Genomic DNA, 16,039 nt, shown 5'->3' on the forward strand with positions numbered 1-16,039 from the left:
CGGACGCACAGGCTCAGCGGCCATGGCTCACGGGCCCAGTTGCTCCACGGCATGTGAGATCTTCCCGGACCGGGGCACGAACCCGTGTCCCCTGCAAATGCAGGCGGACTCTCAACCACTGCGTCACCAGGGAAACCCCATAATATTTGTTAAAAAATCCATCTGTCATTTAGATATTTGTATGAATATGAGAACACAATGAAGAGGAAGTGATAATAAATAATAAACTTATTCCCTTTAGCAGACACTGAGTTATATTTTTATTATTAATAATCATCATTAATAATAATCAACAGTAAATACTACTCTAAATGTGACCTAGTCATTGATAAAAGCAGGGAAATGAGAATTATAAAGCTAAGCTTTCAGCTCTAGACAGTTTGATACACGAGGAAGTCATTTCCATTTTCTCATTCTTAGTCTGCAGATCTCCAAAATTAGTGCAATGGTACATGTGTGATCTATCTGAGGCTGTTGTTAACGTTAAATAATAATGACAAACATGCTTTACAATGTAAAATTTTTATCCAAATAATGTTTTATGCTATCATTATACCATTAAAAAAAGAAACAATAATACATACTTCATCAAGTTATCGAAACACAAAAACAAGGCAACACTTCGCTGTGAGATCTCTAGCACAATGACTCATATAAGTATTCAATAAGTATCCTAAGCACATATGTTTGTGCTTTCGTTGTGATTTTAAATGTAGAACAACTTCATATATTGGACTATTTGATCTGTAAGGGCATTTCTAGACAAGAGCAATATTTTATTATTCCTTTAAAAAATTATTTTACAGTGCTACACTATTTAATTGCTTAGGTTTGTAGTTGTGTCATATTATCCCTGTGCCTTTCACTTTGAAGCAAGTAAAATAAATTATAAAATTATCAACTAATGTATTAACTTTGTATAAACAAAATACTATTTACTTAATATTTGTAAAGTTGACATACTTCTTGAGCTTCAAATGAGTAACTTTTCAAATTTTAGTCCAAATATTTTTAAGTTCCAGGCTGTTAGAGGACATCTTTTTTTAAATGCTACATTCTAAATTGCAATTAATTTTTCTACCCCTTTGAACACATTCAAGTCTGAATTTGTTACTTTAATTAAACTGAATAACTCAAATATTAAATGAAACTGTGTAACCTCAACTAATTGAAAAGTGAGTGGGCTGATTACTGAATCTGATGACAGACTTGAAAGTGTAGAGCTCCATATTAAATTCATATTTATTTTAAAATATCCTTAAATATTACATCCTTATGAATCTTAAGTAAAAGGGAAAATCTCACTTTTGGGGTAGGGGTGTGTGTGTGTGTGTTTGTGTGTGTGTGTGTGTGCGTGTGTTAAACAAAGTTAGAATATTCTATCAGGTTACTTCCATGGATCTCCAGTAAAAATATTTCTCTGATATATTCTACTCTTCTTGATCAAAATTTATAACTTTCAGTCTTGATAAGCATCATTGATTAAAATATGATTTTGATAATAAAACCAAATTTGATTAAGTTAGGACTTTTGCATTTGACAAATCTTAACTGAATTAAATGAACATATACGGAGGAGGAAGATGCCAGGAAAATATCTCTATTGATTTTGTTTTTAATTTTATTATAATAGTTTGCCTAAATATGAATATCTTTAATTGAGAAACTTTTCTAAAGTAGAAATATATATTATAGGGAGAGAGAGAGAGAGAAAGAACAATAGACACAGGTAATTATTATAGTTCCAGTAATATAAAGACATTAAATAATACAAAAGCATTTGCTTTTTAGCCTTCTTAATAAGCAAAGCAATACATTTTAATTATTTACACTTTCAACAACAACAACAATAAAATTTAGGTTCCGATTATCACAGTGAAATAATAACATTGTTAGATTTCTTCCTTCAATTCAGTAAATGGCCTAGGGAATCTTGCTCTAGATGAAAGTAGACCTTACTTTAATTTTTTTTCACTTGCTTGTAACTAGAAATATATCACCTTAACTAGTTCTTTTTCTAAAAAAACGTATTGGAGTATAGTTGATTTACAATGTTGTGTAAATTTCAGATGTACAGAAAGTGATTCAGTTATACATATACATATATTCATTCTTTTCCAGATTCTTTTCCCATATAGGTTATTACAGAATATTGAGTAGAGTTCCCTGTGCTATACAGTAGGTACTTGTTCATTATCTATTTTATATATAGTAGTGTGTATATGTTAACCCCAAGCTCCTAAATTATCCTTCCCTCCTCCCTTAGCTAGTTCTATTAATATTTATTTGTTCCTCTGTCAGATTAAAATGATTTGTTTTAATACAAACTCATCTTTAAATGACCAAGTACATTTGAAGACTATCTGAGAATTTTTAAATTCCTTTTTGTTCCATTATGCTTCCAATTCCTTTTCATGTTACTAATTATATCAGAGGGAGAAGTATCCATGTACTATGCCTATTTGTAGAACTATTATAGGTCTTATAAAGCTCAATTATTTACCACTTTTACATTTTGATGATTGTTCATATCTAATTATAAATGCAAGCCAGCTGTTCCTGAGTATTGGTTTTTTAGTACTGTGTTCCTTTCTCTATGCATACCAGAATTACCTTGTAATCTCCAGCAAAATTCACCCATCTTACAAGTTTTTCTTAATTATAGGGAAAATACTAATGGATAGCCAAATATCAACTCTTCATTTTGGTCCTATAATCAATGAAAGCCAGTCAGTCTTTAATAGTAATATGACAACTGTTTTTCATGCTCTACTGAAAAAGCAAAAAGAAAAATTAAATGACCTGAATAAAATTTGTATGCTCTATTAATTTAAGGAGTCTTTAATAAAGAATTAAATAGGAGATTATTGAATACCACTTTAAACAATGGGAAAATAAATTTTTATTCAGATTGATGAAATCTATTAATTAGCACCTCGATATTAGTTTTCTTTTAATGTTACACAGAACTTTCTAAAATTTTTCACGTTTTCCTTTTTTTAAGTATTTATTTATTTAATTAATTTTTTGGCTGCGTTGGGTCTTCCTTGCTGCTCACGGGCTTTCTCTAATTGCGGTGAGCAGGGCTACTCTTCATTGCGGTGCAAGGGCGTCTCCTTGCGGTGACTTCTCTTGTTGCAGAGCATGGGCTCTAGGCGCACGGGCTTCAGTAGCTGTGGCACGTGGGCTCAATAGTTGTGGCTCACGGGCTCTAGAGCACAGGCTCAGTAGTTGTGGAGCACAGGCTTATTTGCTTCGCAGAATATGGGATCTTCCTGATCCAGAGCTCGAACCCATGTCCCCTGCATTGGCAGGCGGATTCTTAACCACTGTGCCACCAGGGAAGTTCACGTCTCTTTTCTTTTTTTTTTTTTGCGGTACGCGGGCCTCTCACTGTTGTGGCCTCTCCCGTTGCGGAGCACAGGCTCCGGACGCGCAGGCTCAGCGGCCATGGCTCACGGGCCCAGCCGCTCCGCGGCATGTGGGATCTTCCCGTACCAGAGCACGAACCCGTGTCCCCTGCATCGGCAGGTGGACTCTCAACCACTCCGCCACCAGAGAAGCCCACGTTTATTTTCTTAATTGAAAAATCTTGACACTCTCTTGATATAGCTAAAAACAGGTATTATTGGCACAGAGATTAGAAAACTAAGGAGATATGCTTAAGATTACTAAATAGTATCTAACGGAGAAAAACTCATTCTAAATTTCCAGACCTAAAATCTAATGTTTCCTGAACTATGTACATGGCAATTAAAGTTATCCTCAAGGCATTAATAAAATACAAAGTATCCCATTGTCACACTAAGAGATAATGTGAATTATCAATAATACTTAAAGGTACAATTTATACACAGAGGCAGGATCTCATCTTTAGATATTATTTTTGTGTGAACCCTTGTCCAGTTTCGGGTCTTTAGCTTTTCACATGTAAAAAAAATTCAACATTTTGAGTAAAATTAGATATAATCTGTCTGTATGTCCTTACCCATTCTTAATGAAGCTATATTTATGCTGAATGTTAGTAAAAGAGACATCTTTAAAGCAAAGAACACAGTTTTCACTCTTCCACATCTTTTCCCCTATAAAATAATTGAAATAAATGTAAATTTATATTTAGGAGGTTTGTTGATGAGCATTGAATCACATCAAGGGAAATCAGTTGGATGATATTGATGTCTAGTGATAAACAATTATGATGGCTTCATGTAATCATCTCCAATTTTCAGAGAGCTTTGGAAGGTATTAAAATCTTTCTTTATGGAATTATCTTCCCGACCTGTGCTGGCGAAACACAGGTGCATTCTGCTTCTCCATGTTTTCTCTTAGTACTTTTATTATCCTAACATTAGCAGTCTCTTTAATCATTTAACAACAAAATTGTTTGATTTATAATTCTGCCTCACTTCTATCTTCATGAAAGTTCATCTCTGTTAGTTTCATTGAATTTTTCAATGCATGCATAACAAGTTTATACATATTGTCTTGGTCTGTTCTTATAGTGAGCTAATAATTTTAGCCATTTATTGTTAGATTTTTCTATAATACCACAATAATGGTATTCCTACCACAAAGGGGAAATCAGTTATTTCACTAATATTTCCTTTGCAGTACCATGGAGTGGGTTGTAACATTGCAGAAATGAAGTAGTAAATTGTTCCAAAAGAAATAGCATGTCATTGTGACTATATGTGTTTTGAAATAGCAGTGATTAAAGAATTAAAATATTTTGCCTTTTAAAATAATGTAATTCATTTTATATCCTATTTTAAAGTCTTTCATACTTTAGAGACAACCAGTATGTCTCTTGAGATTTTATTACTATTGTTTTACATAATAATTTTCAATCAAATAGAGATCAATTTCAGTGGCTGAGAGTCTGAGAACTCTCCAGAAAGGAAAAAAATGTCATTGGGTTTTCACATTTTAATTACCTAGAAGTTCAATTCTAACTATGATAAAATACAATAAGAGTTTATTTTGATGAACAAAAATGACTGAGTTCACCATGTGCAAGTACTGCACAAAACACTAACGTTGAAGCAAGAAATTAGAGAGAAAACTGCTTTCAATCAGTTTAAAATATAAGAGACTGTTGATACATGAAGGTACATTTCAACTTTATTTATAGCAGTTTTAGCTTGAATTGACTAAAAGCTAATGATATATAGTTGACTTCACAAAATCTTTCTTTGAAAGTTTATAAACAATATTAGAGATGCAAAGATCCAATAGTCCTTAAAAGAAAGAAATTTTTAACTATCTGCTTGTCAATATGAGGAATTCTCAGAAGTAACCACAGAAATCTATGTCAGTTCACTGGGGGGAAAATCAGTATGCAATTTCTGTCAATGCATGCATTTCTTCGTGTGAAGACTATCTCACAGAAAGGATAAAACTGAGAAAGAAAATACCCTTGTATCTGCTTTCCCAATCAGTCAGGACTAGTTCACTCTCAAATCTGGTGCATTAGTATATTTTTACTTAAACCAATTCTTACACTATATTTCCATCTATTCAATTAATATTATAGCAAAACTTATTTAAAGAAAGTTATATTTCTGAAGAAAATAAAGTGTTAAGGAGAAAATGTTGGGCCTATAAGGACTATGGATATGACTTACTGGCTAAAAAAATTATTCAGAGTTCCTTACAAAGTATTGTTTTGCATGTTCTCAGAATATCCTCATAAATATATTAAAAGATTATGTTAATTGATGGTAATTAACATCTGTTAATAATCTATCTCTTATGAGGGACAAAGATATTCCCTCTTAAATCAATAGAATGTTTAAAGTTTAGGACTACAAAATATCAAAGGGATAGATGGAAGCTATATATAGCAATGAGACTTCTGACTTAAAAGCAATGGAATATCTAGCAGCAATCAGGAGCCTAGAAAATAAAAACAAGAGCAATCTAAATTACATGTGTTTCTCACTTACAAAAATATGGATTAGTTACCTTCTCATTTAAATATGAATAAACAGGAAAAAATTACCAAAAAGCAGCTATGAAGATATTCTATAACTCAAAAAACAAAAAGCATAATACTAAGAATGCAAATGAAAAATATACTTTAGATGAAGAAAATCTATAAAACATATAAATTCATTTGATATAGAACTACTTTATAATAATACTTATGATTAAGAAGGATTCACTTTTTAAAAAGACATAAGATGAGACAAAGAAATAGCAAAAGGAAAAGAGTTAGTGGACACTACAATTTTCCTGGACCAAAAAAAAAAAATCTAAATCGACTTATAAAAAAGCTCATCAAATACCCGGTAAAACTTATGCAAAGATTTACCTCCATGTACATAAAGATGAAATTTTCAAATTTTAGGTTTAAAGAATGAATTTGTACACTTTGGGACAATACAAAAGGTAACATTCTATGCACTAAACAGAGTTAGTTCCACACTCTACAATATAATAGCTATTAATATAATTAAGCAACATATGGAGAATTTTGGAGAGAAAAAATTTGTAACAATTATTCTATACTAAGGCAAGTTGTCAGTTTTTATTTGTGAAGGAAAGATGGTCATTTTCAAAAACTCAAAGATTCAGGATATATACATCACAAAAGTCCATTCTTTTGTTATTTTCATTTAAAATGAATAAACAGATATATAATATACAAAATTTTGGGGGGAAAAAAGTAGACATCCACCTAATCACTGTTTAGTTGAAACAACTCTTACACATTTGCCATATATGTAAGCAAAACCTGTAAAATCAAATTCAAATTCTATCATCAACTCTGCCTTTTCCAGATAACCTTACTGCTCAGAAACAAAAGTCATCCTGTTTTGTTTTCTGTTAGTCCCATGAACTTATTTGTAATAAATAAGACATATTATTTTTTGCATGTTTTTAAATTTTATTTAACTATTATCAATTTATGTATCTCTCTGAAATTTTTCTTCACTTTTTGAGTTTTATCCATGATGACTTATGTAAAATTATTTCATTACTTTTAATTCTGTCTAATACATAGTTTATTAGTTTTCCTATGAGGAACAGTTAAGTTTTCACATGCTTTTTTTTTTTTTTTTTTTTTGCGGTACGTGGCCTCTCACTGTTGTGGCCTCTCCCGTTGCAGAGCACAGGCTCCGGACGCGCAGGCTCAGTGGCCATGGCTCACGGGACCAGCCGCTCTGCGGCATGTGGGATCTTCCCAGACCGGGGCACGAACCCGTGTCCCCCGCATCGGCAGGTGGACTCTCAACCACTGCGCCACCAGGGAAGCCCTCACATGCTTTTTTGAAATATAAACAGTTGCTACAATGAACAATCTTTTATATAAATTTTCCAATGGGCATATGGAAGAAGGTATCTCAGATATATAGCTAGGAAAGAAATTTTTGCAGTAATACAGTATTAACATTTGTCATACAGTATGATTGTTATTGCAAAACAGTTCTGTGTACTTGTTCACGTATATCATAATTTTCTTTTAAAAATCTTTGAGTGTTTTTTAAAATTCAAAAAAAAAAGTGGTTTTTTTTAAACATCTTTATTGGGGTATAACTGCTTTACAATGGTGTGTCAGTTTCTGCTTTATAACAAAGTGAATCAGTCATACATAAACATATGTTCCCATATGTCTTCCCTCTTGCGTCTCCCTCCCTCCCACCCTCCCCATCACACCCCTCCAGGCTGTCACAAAGCACAGAGCCAATATCCCTGTGCCATGCGGCTGCTTCCCACTAGCTATCTACCTTACTACGTTTGTTAGTGTGTATATGCCCATGACTCTCTCTCGCCCTGTCACAGCTCACCCTTCCCCCTCCCCATAACCTCAAGTCCGTTCTCTAGGAGGTCTGTGTCTTTATTCCTGCTTTACCCCTAAGTTCTTCATGACATTTTTTTTCTTAAATTCCATATATATGTGTTCGCATACGGCATTTGTCTTTTTCTTTCTGACTTGGTTCACTCTGTATGACAGACTCTAGGTCTATCCACCTCATTACAAATAGCTCAATTTCGTTTCTTTTTATGGCTGAGTAATATTCCATTGTATATATGTGCCACAACTTCTTTATCCATTCATCCGATGATGGAAACTTAGGTTGTTTCCATCTCCGGGCTATTGTAAATAGAGCTGCAATGAACATTTTGGTACATGACTCTTTTTGAATTTTGGTTTTCTCAGGGTATATGCCCAGTAGTGGGATTGCTGGGTCATATGGTAGTTCTATTTGTAGTTTTTAAAGGAACCTCCATACTGTTCTCCATAGTGGCTGAACCAATTCACATTCCCACCAGCAGTGCACGAGTGTTCCCTTTTCTCCACACCCTCTCCAGCATTTATTGTTTCTAGATTTTTTGATGATGGCCATTCTGACTGGTGTGAGATGATATCTCATTATAGTTTTGATTTGCATTTCTCTAATGGTTAATGATGTTGAGCATTCTTTCATGTGTTTGTTGGCAGTCTGTATATCTTCTTTGGAGAAATGTCTATTTAGGTCTTCTGCCCATTTTTGGATTGGGTTGTTTGTTTTTTTGTTATTGAGCTGCATGAGCTGCTTGTAAATTTTGGAGATTAATCCTTTGTCGGTTGCTTCATTTGCAAATATTTTCTCCCATTCTGAGGGTTGTCTTTTGGTCTTGTTTATGGTTTCCTTTGCTGTGCAAAAGCTTTGAAGTTTCATTAGGTTCCATTTGTTTATTTTTGTTTTTATTTCCATTACTCTAGGAGGTGGGTCAGAAAGGATCTTGCTGTGATTTATGTCATAGAGTGTTCTGCCTATGTTTTCCTCTAAGAGTTTGATAGTTTCTGGCCTTACATTTAGGTCTTTAATCCATTTTGAGCTTATTTTTGTGTATGGTGTTAGGGAGTGCTCTAATCTCATACTTTTACATGTACCTGTCCAGTTTTCCCAGCACCAGTTATTGAAGAGGCTGTCCTTTCTCCACTGTACATTACTGCCACCTTTATCAAACATAAGGTGTCCATATGTGCATGGGTTTATCTCTGGGCTTTCTATCCTGTTCCATTGATCTATCTTTCTGTTTTTGTGCCAGTACCATACCGTCTTGATAACTGTAGCTTTGCAGTATAGTCTGAAGTCAGGGAGCCTGATTCCTCCAGTTCCTTCTTTCGTTCTCAAGATTGCTTTGGCTATTTGGGGTCTTTTGTGTCTCCATACAAATTGCAAAATTTTTTGTTCTAGTTCTGTGAAAAATGCCAGTGGTAGTTTGATAGGGATTGCATTGAATCTATAGATTGCTTTGGGTAGTAGAGTCATTTTCACAATGTTGATTCTTCCAATCCAAGAACATGGTATACCTCTCCATCTATTTGTATCATCTTTAATTTCTTTCATCAGTGTCTTATAATTTCCTGCATACAGGTCTTTGGTCTCCTTAGGTAGGTTTATTCCTAGATATTTTATTCTTTTTGTTGCAATGGTAAATGGGAGTGTTTTCTTGATTTCACTTTCAGATTTTTCATCATTAGTATATAGGAATGCCAGAGATTTCTGTGCATTAATTTTGTATCCTGCAACTTTACCAAATTCATTGATTAGCTCTAGTAGTTTTCTGGTAGCATCTTTAGGGTTCTCTATGTATAGGATCATGTCATCTGCAAACAGTGACAGCTTTACTTCTTCTTTTCCGATTTGGATTCCTTTTATTTCCTTTTCTTCTCTGATTGCTGTGGCTAAAACTTCCAAAACTATGTTGAATAAGAGTGGTGAGAGTGGGCAACCTTGTCTTGTTCCTGATCTTAGTGGAAATGCTTTCAGTTTTTCACCATTGAGGATGATGTTTGCTGTGGGCTTGTCATATATGGCCTTTATTATGTTGAGGAAAGTTCCCTCTATGCCTACTTTCTGCAGGGTTTTTATCATAAATGGGTGTTGAATTTTGTCAAAAGCTTTCTCTGCATCTATTGAGATGATCATATGGTTTTTCTCCTTCAGTTTGTTAATATGGTTTATCACATTGATAGATTTGCGTATATTGAAGAATCCTTGCATTCCTGGAATAAACCCCACTTGATCATGGTGTATGATCCTTTTAATGTGCTGTTGGATTCTGTTTGCTAGTATTTTGTTGAGGATTATTGCATCTATGTTCATCAGTGATATTGGCCTGTAGTTTTCTTTCTTTGTGACATCCTTGTCTGGTTTTGGTATCAAGGTGATGTTGGCCTCGTAGAAGGAGTTTGGGAGTGTTCCTCCCTCTGCTATATTTTGGAAGAGTTTGAGAAGCATAGGTGTTAGCTCTTCTCTAAATGTTTGATAGAATTCGCCTGTGAAGCCATCTGGTCCTGGGCTTTTCCTTGTTGGAAGATTTTTAATCACAGTTTCCATTTCAGTGCTTGTGATTGGTCTGTTCATATTTTCTATTTCTTCCTGATTCAGTCTTGGCAGGTTGTGAATTTCTAAGAATTTGTCCATTTCTTCCAGATTGTCCATTTTATTGGAATAGAGTTGCTTGTAGTAATCTCTCATGATCTCTTTTATTTCTGCAGTGTCAGTTGTTACCTCTCCTTTTTCATTTCTAATTCTATTGATTTGAGTCTTCTCCCTTTTTTTCTTGATGAGTCTGGCTAGTGGTTTATCTATTTTGTTTATCTTCTCAAAGAACCAGCTTTTAGTTTTATTGACCTTTGCTATTGTTTCCTTCATTTCTTTTTCATTTATTTCTGATCTGATTTTTATGATTTCTTTCCTTCTGCTAGCTTTGGGGTTTTTTTGTTCTTCTTTATCTAATTGCTTGAGGTGCAAGGTTAGGTTGTTTATTCGAGATGTTTCCTGCTTCTTAAGGTGGGCTTGTATTGCTATAAACTTCCCCCTTAGAACTGCTTTTGCTGCATCCCACAGGTTTTGGGTCGTTGTGTCTCCATTGTCATTTGTTTCTAGGTATTTTTTGATTTCCTCTTTGATTTCTTCAGTGATCACTTCATTATTAAGTAGTGTATTGTTTAGCCTCCATGTGTTTGTATTTTTTACAGATCTTTTCCTGTAATTGATATCTAGTCTCATGGCGTTGTGGTCAGAAAAGATACTTGATACAATTTCAATTTTCTTAAATTTACCAAGGCTTGATTTGTGACCCAAGATACGATCTATCCTGGAGAATGTTCCATGAGCACTTGAGAAAAATGTGTATTCTGTTGTTTTTGGATGGAATGTCCTATAAATATCAATTAACTCCATCTCGTTTAATGTATCATTTAAAGCTTGTGTTTCCTTATTTATTTTCATTTTGGATGATCTGTCCATGGGTGAAAGTGGGGTGTTTAAGTCCCCTACTATGAATGTGTTACTGTCGATTTCCCCTTTTATGGCTGTTAGTATTTGCCTTATGTATTGAGGTGCTCCTATGTTGGGTGCATAAATATTTACAATTGTTATATCTTCTTCTTGGATCGATCCCTTGATCATTATGTAGTGTCCTTCTTTGTCTCTTTTAATAGTCCTTATTTTGAAGTCTATTTTGTCTGATATGAGAATTGCTACTCCAGCTTTCTTTTGGTTTCCATTTGCATGGAATATCTTTTTCCATCCCCTTACTTTCAGTCTGTATGTGTCTCTAGGTCTGAAGTGGGTCTCTTGTAGACAGCATATATAAGGGTCTTGTTTTTGTATCCATTCAGCTAATCTGTGTCTTTTGGTGGGAGCATTTAGTCCATTTACATTTAAGGTAATTATCAATACGTATGTTCCTATTCCCATTTTCTAAATTGTTTTGGGTTCGTTATTATAGGTCTTTTTCTTCTCTTGTGTTTCTTGCCTAGAGAAGTTCCTTTAGCATTTGTTGTAAAGCTGGTTTGGTGGTGCTGAACTCTCTCAGCTTTTGCTTGTCTGTAAAGGTTTTAATTTCTCCATCAAATCTGAATGAGACCCTTGCTGGGTAGAGTAGTCTTGGCTGCAGGTTTTTCTCCTTCATCACTTTCAGTATGTCCTGCCACTCCCTTCTAGCTTGTAGGGTTTCTGCTGAGAGATCAGCTGTTAACCTTATGGGGATTCCCTTATGTGTTATTTGTTGTTTTTCCCTTGCTGCTTTTAATATGTTTTCTTTGTATTTAATTTTTGACAGTTTGATTAATATGTGTCTTGGCCTATTTCTCCTTGTATTTATCCTGTATGGGACTCTCTGTGCTTCCTGGACTTGATTAACTATTTCCTTTCCCATATTAGGGAAGTTTTCAACTATAATCTCTTCAAATATTTTCTCAGTCCCTTTCTTTTTCTCTTCTTCCTCTGGAACCCCTATAATTCGAATGTTGGTGCATTTAATGTTGTCCCAGAGGTCTCTGAGACTGTCCTCAGTTCTTTTCATTCTTTTTTCTTTATTCTGCTCTGCAGTAGTTATTTCCACTATTTTATCTTCCAGGTCACTTATCCGTTCTTCTGCCTCAGTTATTCTGCTATTGATCCCATCTAGAGTACTTTTAATTTCATTTATTGTGTTGTTCATCATTGCTTGTTTCATCTTTAGTTCTTCTCCATCCTTGTTAACTGATTCTTGCATTTTGTCCATTCTATTGTCCATTCTATCTCCAAGATTTCGGATCAACCTTACTATCATTATTCTGAATTCTTTTTCAGGTAGACTGCCTATTTCCTCTTCATTTGTTAAGTCTGGTGCATTTTTATCTTGCTCCTTTATCTGCTCTGTGTTTTTCTGTCTTCTCATTTTGCTTATCTTACTGTGTTTGGGGTCTCCTTTTTGCAGGCTGCAGGTTCGTAGTTCCTCCTGTTTTTGATGTCTGTCTCCAGTGGCTAAGGTTGGTTCAGTGTGTTGTGTAGGCTTCCTGGTGGAGGGGACTAGTGCCTGTGTTGTGGTGGATGAGGCTGGATCTTGTCTCTCTAGTGGGCAGGTTCACGTCTGGTGGTGTGTTTTGGGGTGTCTGTGGCCTTATTATGATTTTAGGCAGCCTCTCTGCTAATGGGTGGGGTTGTGTTCCTGTTTTGCTAGTTGTTTGGCATAGGTTTTCCAGCACTGTGGCTTGCTGGTCATTGAGTGAAGCTGGGTGCTGGTGTTAAGATGGAGGTCTCTGGGAGATTTTCGCCGTTTGATATTATGTGGAGCTGGGAGGTCTCTTGTTGACCAGTGTCCTGAGTTGGCTCTCCTACCTCAGAGGCAGAGCCCTGCCTCCTGGCTGGAGCACCAAGAGCTTTTCATCCACACGGCTCAGGATAAAAGGGAGAAAAAGTAGAGGGAATTAGTAGAAGTATGAGGAAAGAAAGAAGGAAAGGAGGGTAGGAAGGAAGGAAGAAAGAAAGAAGCAAAGAAGGAAAGAAGGCAAGAAGGAAAGAAAGGAGGGAGGGAGGGAGGAAGGAAGGAAGGCGGGAAAGAAGGAAAAAAGACAGAAAGAAAGAAGATACAGTAAAAATAAAATAAAGTATAATAAAGTTATTGAATTAAAAAATTCTTATTTAGAAAAAAAAAAAAAAGAGACGGATAGAACCTTAGGACAAATGTTGGAAGCAAAGCTATACAGACAAAATCTTACATGGAAGCATACACATACACCCTCACTGAAAGAGGTAAATGGGGAAAAATCATAAATCTTGCTGTCAGAGACTACCTCCTCAATTTGGGATGATTCGTTGTCTGAAGGAGGGAAGGAAGGAAGGAAAGAAAGAAAGAAAGAAAGAAAGAAAGAAAGAATGAAGGTAAAGTATAATAACGTTATTAAAATTAATTATTAAGAAAAAAATTAAAAAAAAAAAAACATGGACGGATAGAACCCTAGGACAAATGGTGGAAGCAAGACTATACAGACAAGATCTCACACAGAAGCATACACATACACATTCACAAAAAGAGGAAAAGGGAAAAAATCATAGATCTTGCTCCTAAAGTCCACTTCCTTAATTTGGGATGATTGGTTGTCTATTCAGGTATTCCACAGATGCAGGGTATATCAAGTTGATTGTGGAGCTTTAATCCGCTGCTTCTGAGGCTGCTGGGAGAGATTTCCCTTTCTCTTCTTTGTTCTCACAGCTCCCAGGGCTCAGCTTTGATTTGGCCCTGCCACTGCGTGTAGGTCGCTGGAGGGCGTCTGTTTTTTGCTCAGACAGGATGGGGTTAAAAGAGCCGCTGATTCGGGGGCTCTGGCGCACTCAGGACGGCGGGGAGGGAGGGGCACGGCGGAGTGCGGGGCGGGCCTGCGGTGGCAAAGGCCGGCGTGACTTTGCACCAGTCTGAGGCGCGCTGTGCATTCTCCCGGGGAAGTTGTCCCTGGATCCCGGGAACCTGGCAGTGGCGGGCTGCACAGGCTCCGCGGAAGAGGGGTGTGGAGAGTGACCTGTGCTCGCACACAGGCCCCTTGGTGGCGGCAGCAGCAGCCTTAACGTCTCCCGCCCGCCTCTGGCGTCCGCGCTTTTAGCCGCGGTTTGCGCCCGTCTCTGGATTCCGCGCTTTCAGCCGCGGCTCGCGCCCGTCTCTGGAGTTCCTTTAAGCAGCGTTCTTAAACCCCTCTCCTCACGCCCCAGGAAACAAAGAGGGAAGGAAAAGTCTCCTGCCTCTTTGGCAGGTGCAGACTTTTCCCCGGACTCCCTCCCGGCTAGCCGTGGTTCACTAACCCCTTCAGGCTATGTTCAAGCCGCCAACCCCAGTCCTCTCCCTGCGCTCCGTCCGAAACCGAAACCCGAGCCTCAGAGCCTCAGCTCGCAGCCTCGCCCGCCCCGGCGGGTGAGCAGACAAGCCTCTCGGGCTGGTGAGTGCCGGTCGGCACCGATCCTCTGTGCGGGAATCTTCCCGCTTTGCCCTCCGCACCCGTTGCTGTGCACTCCTCCGCGGCTTCGAAGCTCCCCCCTCCGCCCCCCTCAGTCTCCGCCCGCGAAGGGGCTTCCTAGCGTGTGGAAACTTTTCCTCCTTCACAGCTCCCTCCCACTGGTGCAGGTGCCGTCCCTATTCTTTTGTCTCTGTTTTTTCTTTTGCCCTACCCAGGTACGTGGGGAATTTCTTGACTTTTGGGAGGTCTGAGGTCTTCTGCCAGCCTTCAGTAGGTGTTCTGTAGGAGTTGTTCCACGTGTAGATGTATTTCTGGTGTATCTGTGGGGAGGAAGGTGATCTCCGCGTCTTACTCTTCCGCCATCTTCCGCCTTCCCCCTCAAAAAAGTGTTCTTTACTTGTCATTTATTTCAGTATGAGTACACTACAAAGAACTTATATTCTCTAACTTTTAGATTACTAACGTATAGGCATCCACTGTGTCCAGCTTGTTAATGATTTTCTTTAAATGCTCCATATCTGTATTAGTCTCTCTGCTTGACATAGACTTTACACATCAATTTTTTAGTGCCATGCTTACAATTTATAAGTACGATTGTCATGTTTTCTTGTAATTTTTACAACTATTATTCCACATATGTTTAGACTGTTTTGCTAAGTGCATTCAAGTTCACTTTCCTTCTTGTCATTATAATGGTATCTTCTTTATCCTAACTAATGTCTTTAGACCTTACAATTTACTTTTCTTGAGGTTAACATAACTATAAAATTGTATCTTAATTTTTGATTGCCTGAAATGTATTTTCATTACTTTACATTCAAGCTGTCTCTTTCATATTTTACTATGAAAATATGTTCTTAAATAACCATAAGTGCTATTTCATTTCATTAGAATGTTCTAATAAGCACAGGGAATCCGAATGGATGATAGGAGTACATAAGTAATGAATTAAGTCTATTAAAATATTTTAGTATTCCACTGATTTGGAAATGCAATTAAGGATAAATTGGAACTCTTTCCAATTTTTCCTCCACATGAAAAACTTAAATAACAAATAAAAAAGACTATATGGCTACTGTAACAAAATTACCATGAATCAGATGGCCTAAAACAGCAGATGTCTTTCTTTACAGTTCTGGAGCTGAGAAATCTAAATACAATGTGTCAATAGGCCATACTCCTACCAGAGACTTTGGAGGAGAGTTTGTTTCATGATTTTTTCCTAGCTTCTTGTGGCAGCAGGAAATCTTTGGTGTTTCATAGCTGGTAGCTGCATGACTCCAATCTCCACCTCTTGCTTCATATCACTTTCTCCTGTGTGGATGT

The sequence above is a fragment of the Tursiops truncatus genome, chromosome 4, assembly GCF_011762595.2.
Source record: "Tursiops truncatus isolate mTurTru1 chromosome 4, mTurTru1.mat.Y, whole genome shotgun sequence".
Classification (NCBI taxonomy): Eukaryota; Metazoa; Chordata; class Mammalia; order Artiodactyla; family Delphinidae; genus Tursiops; species Tursiops truncatus.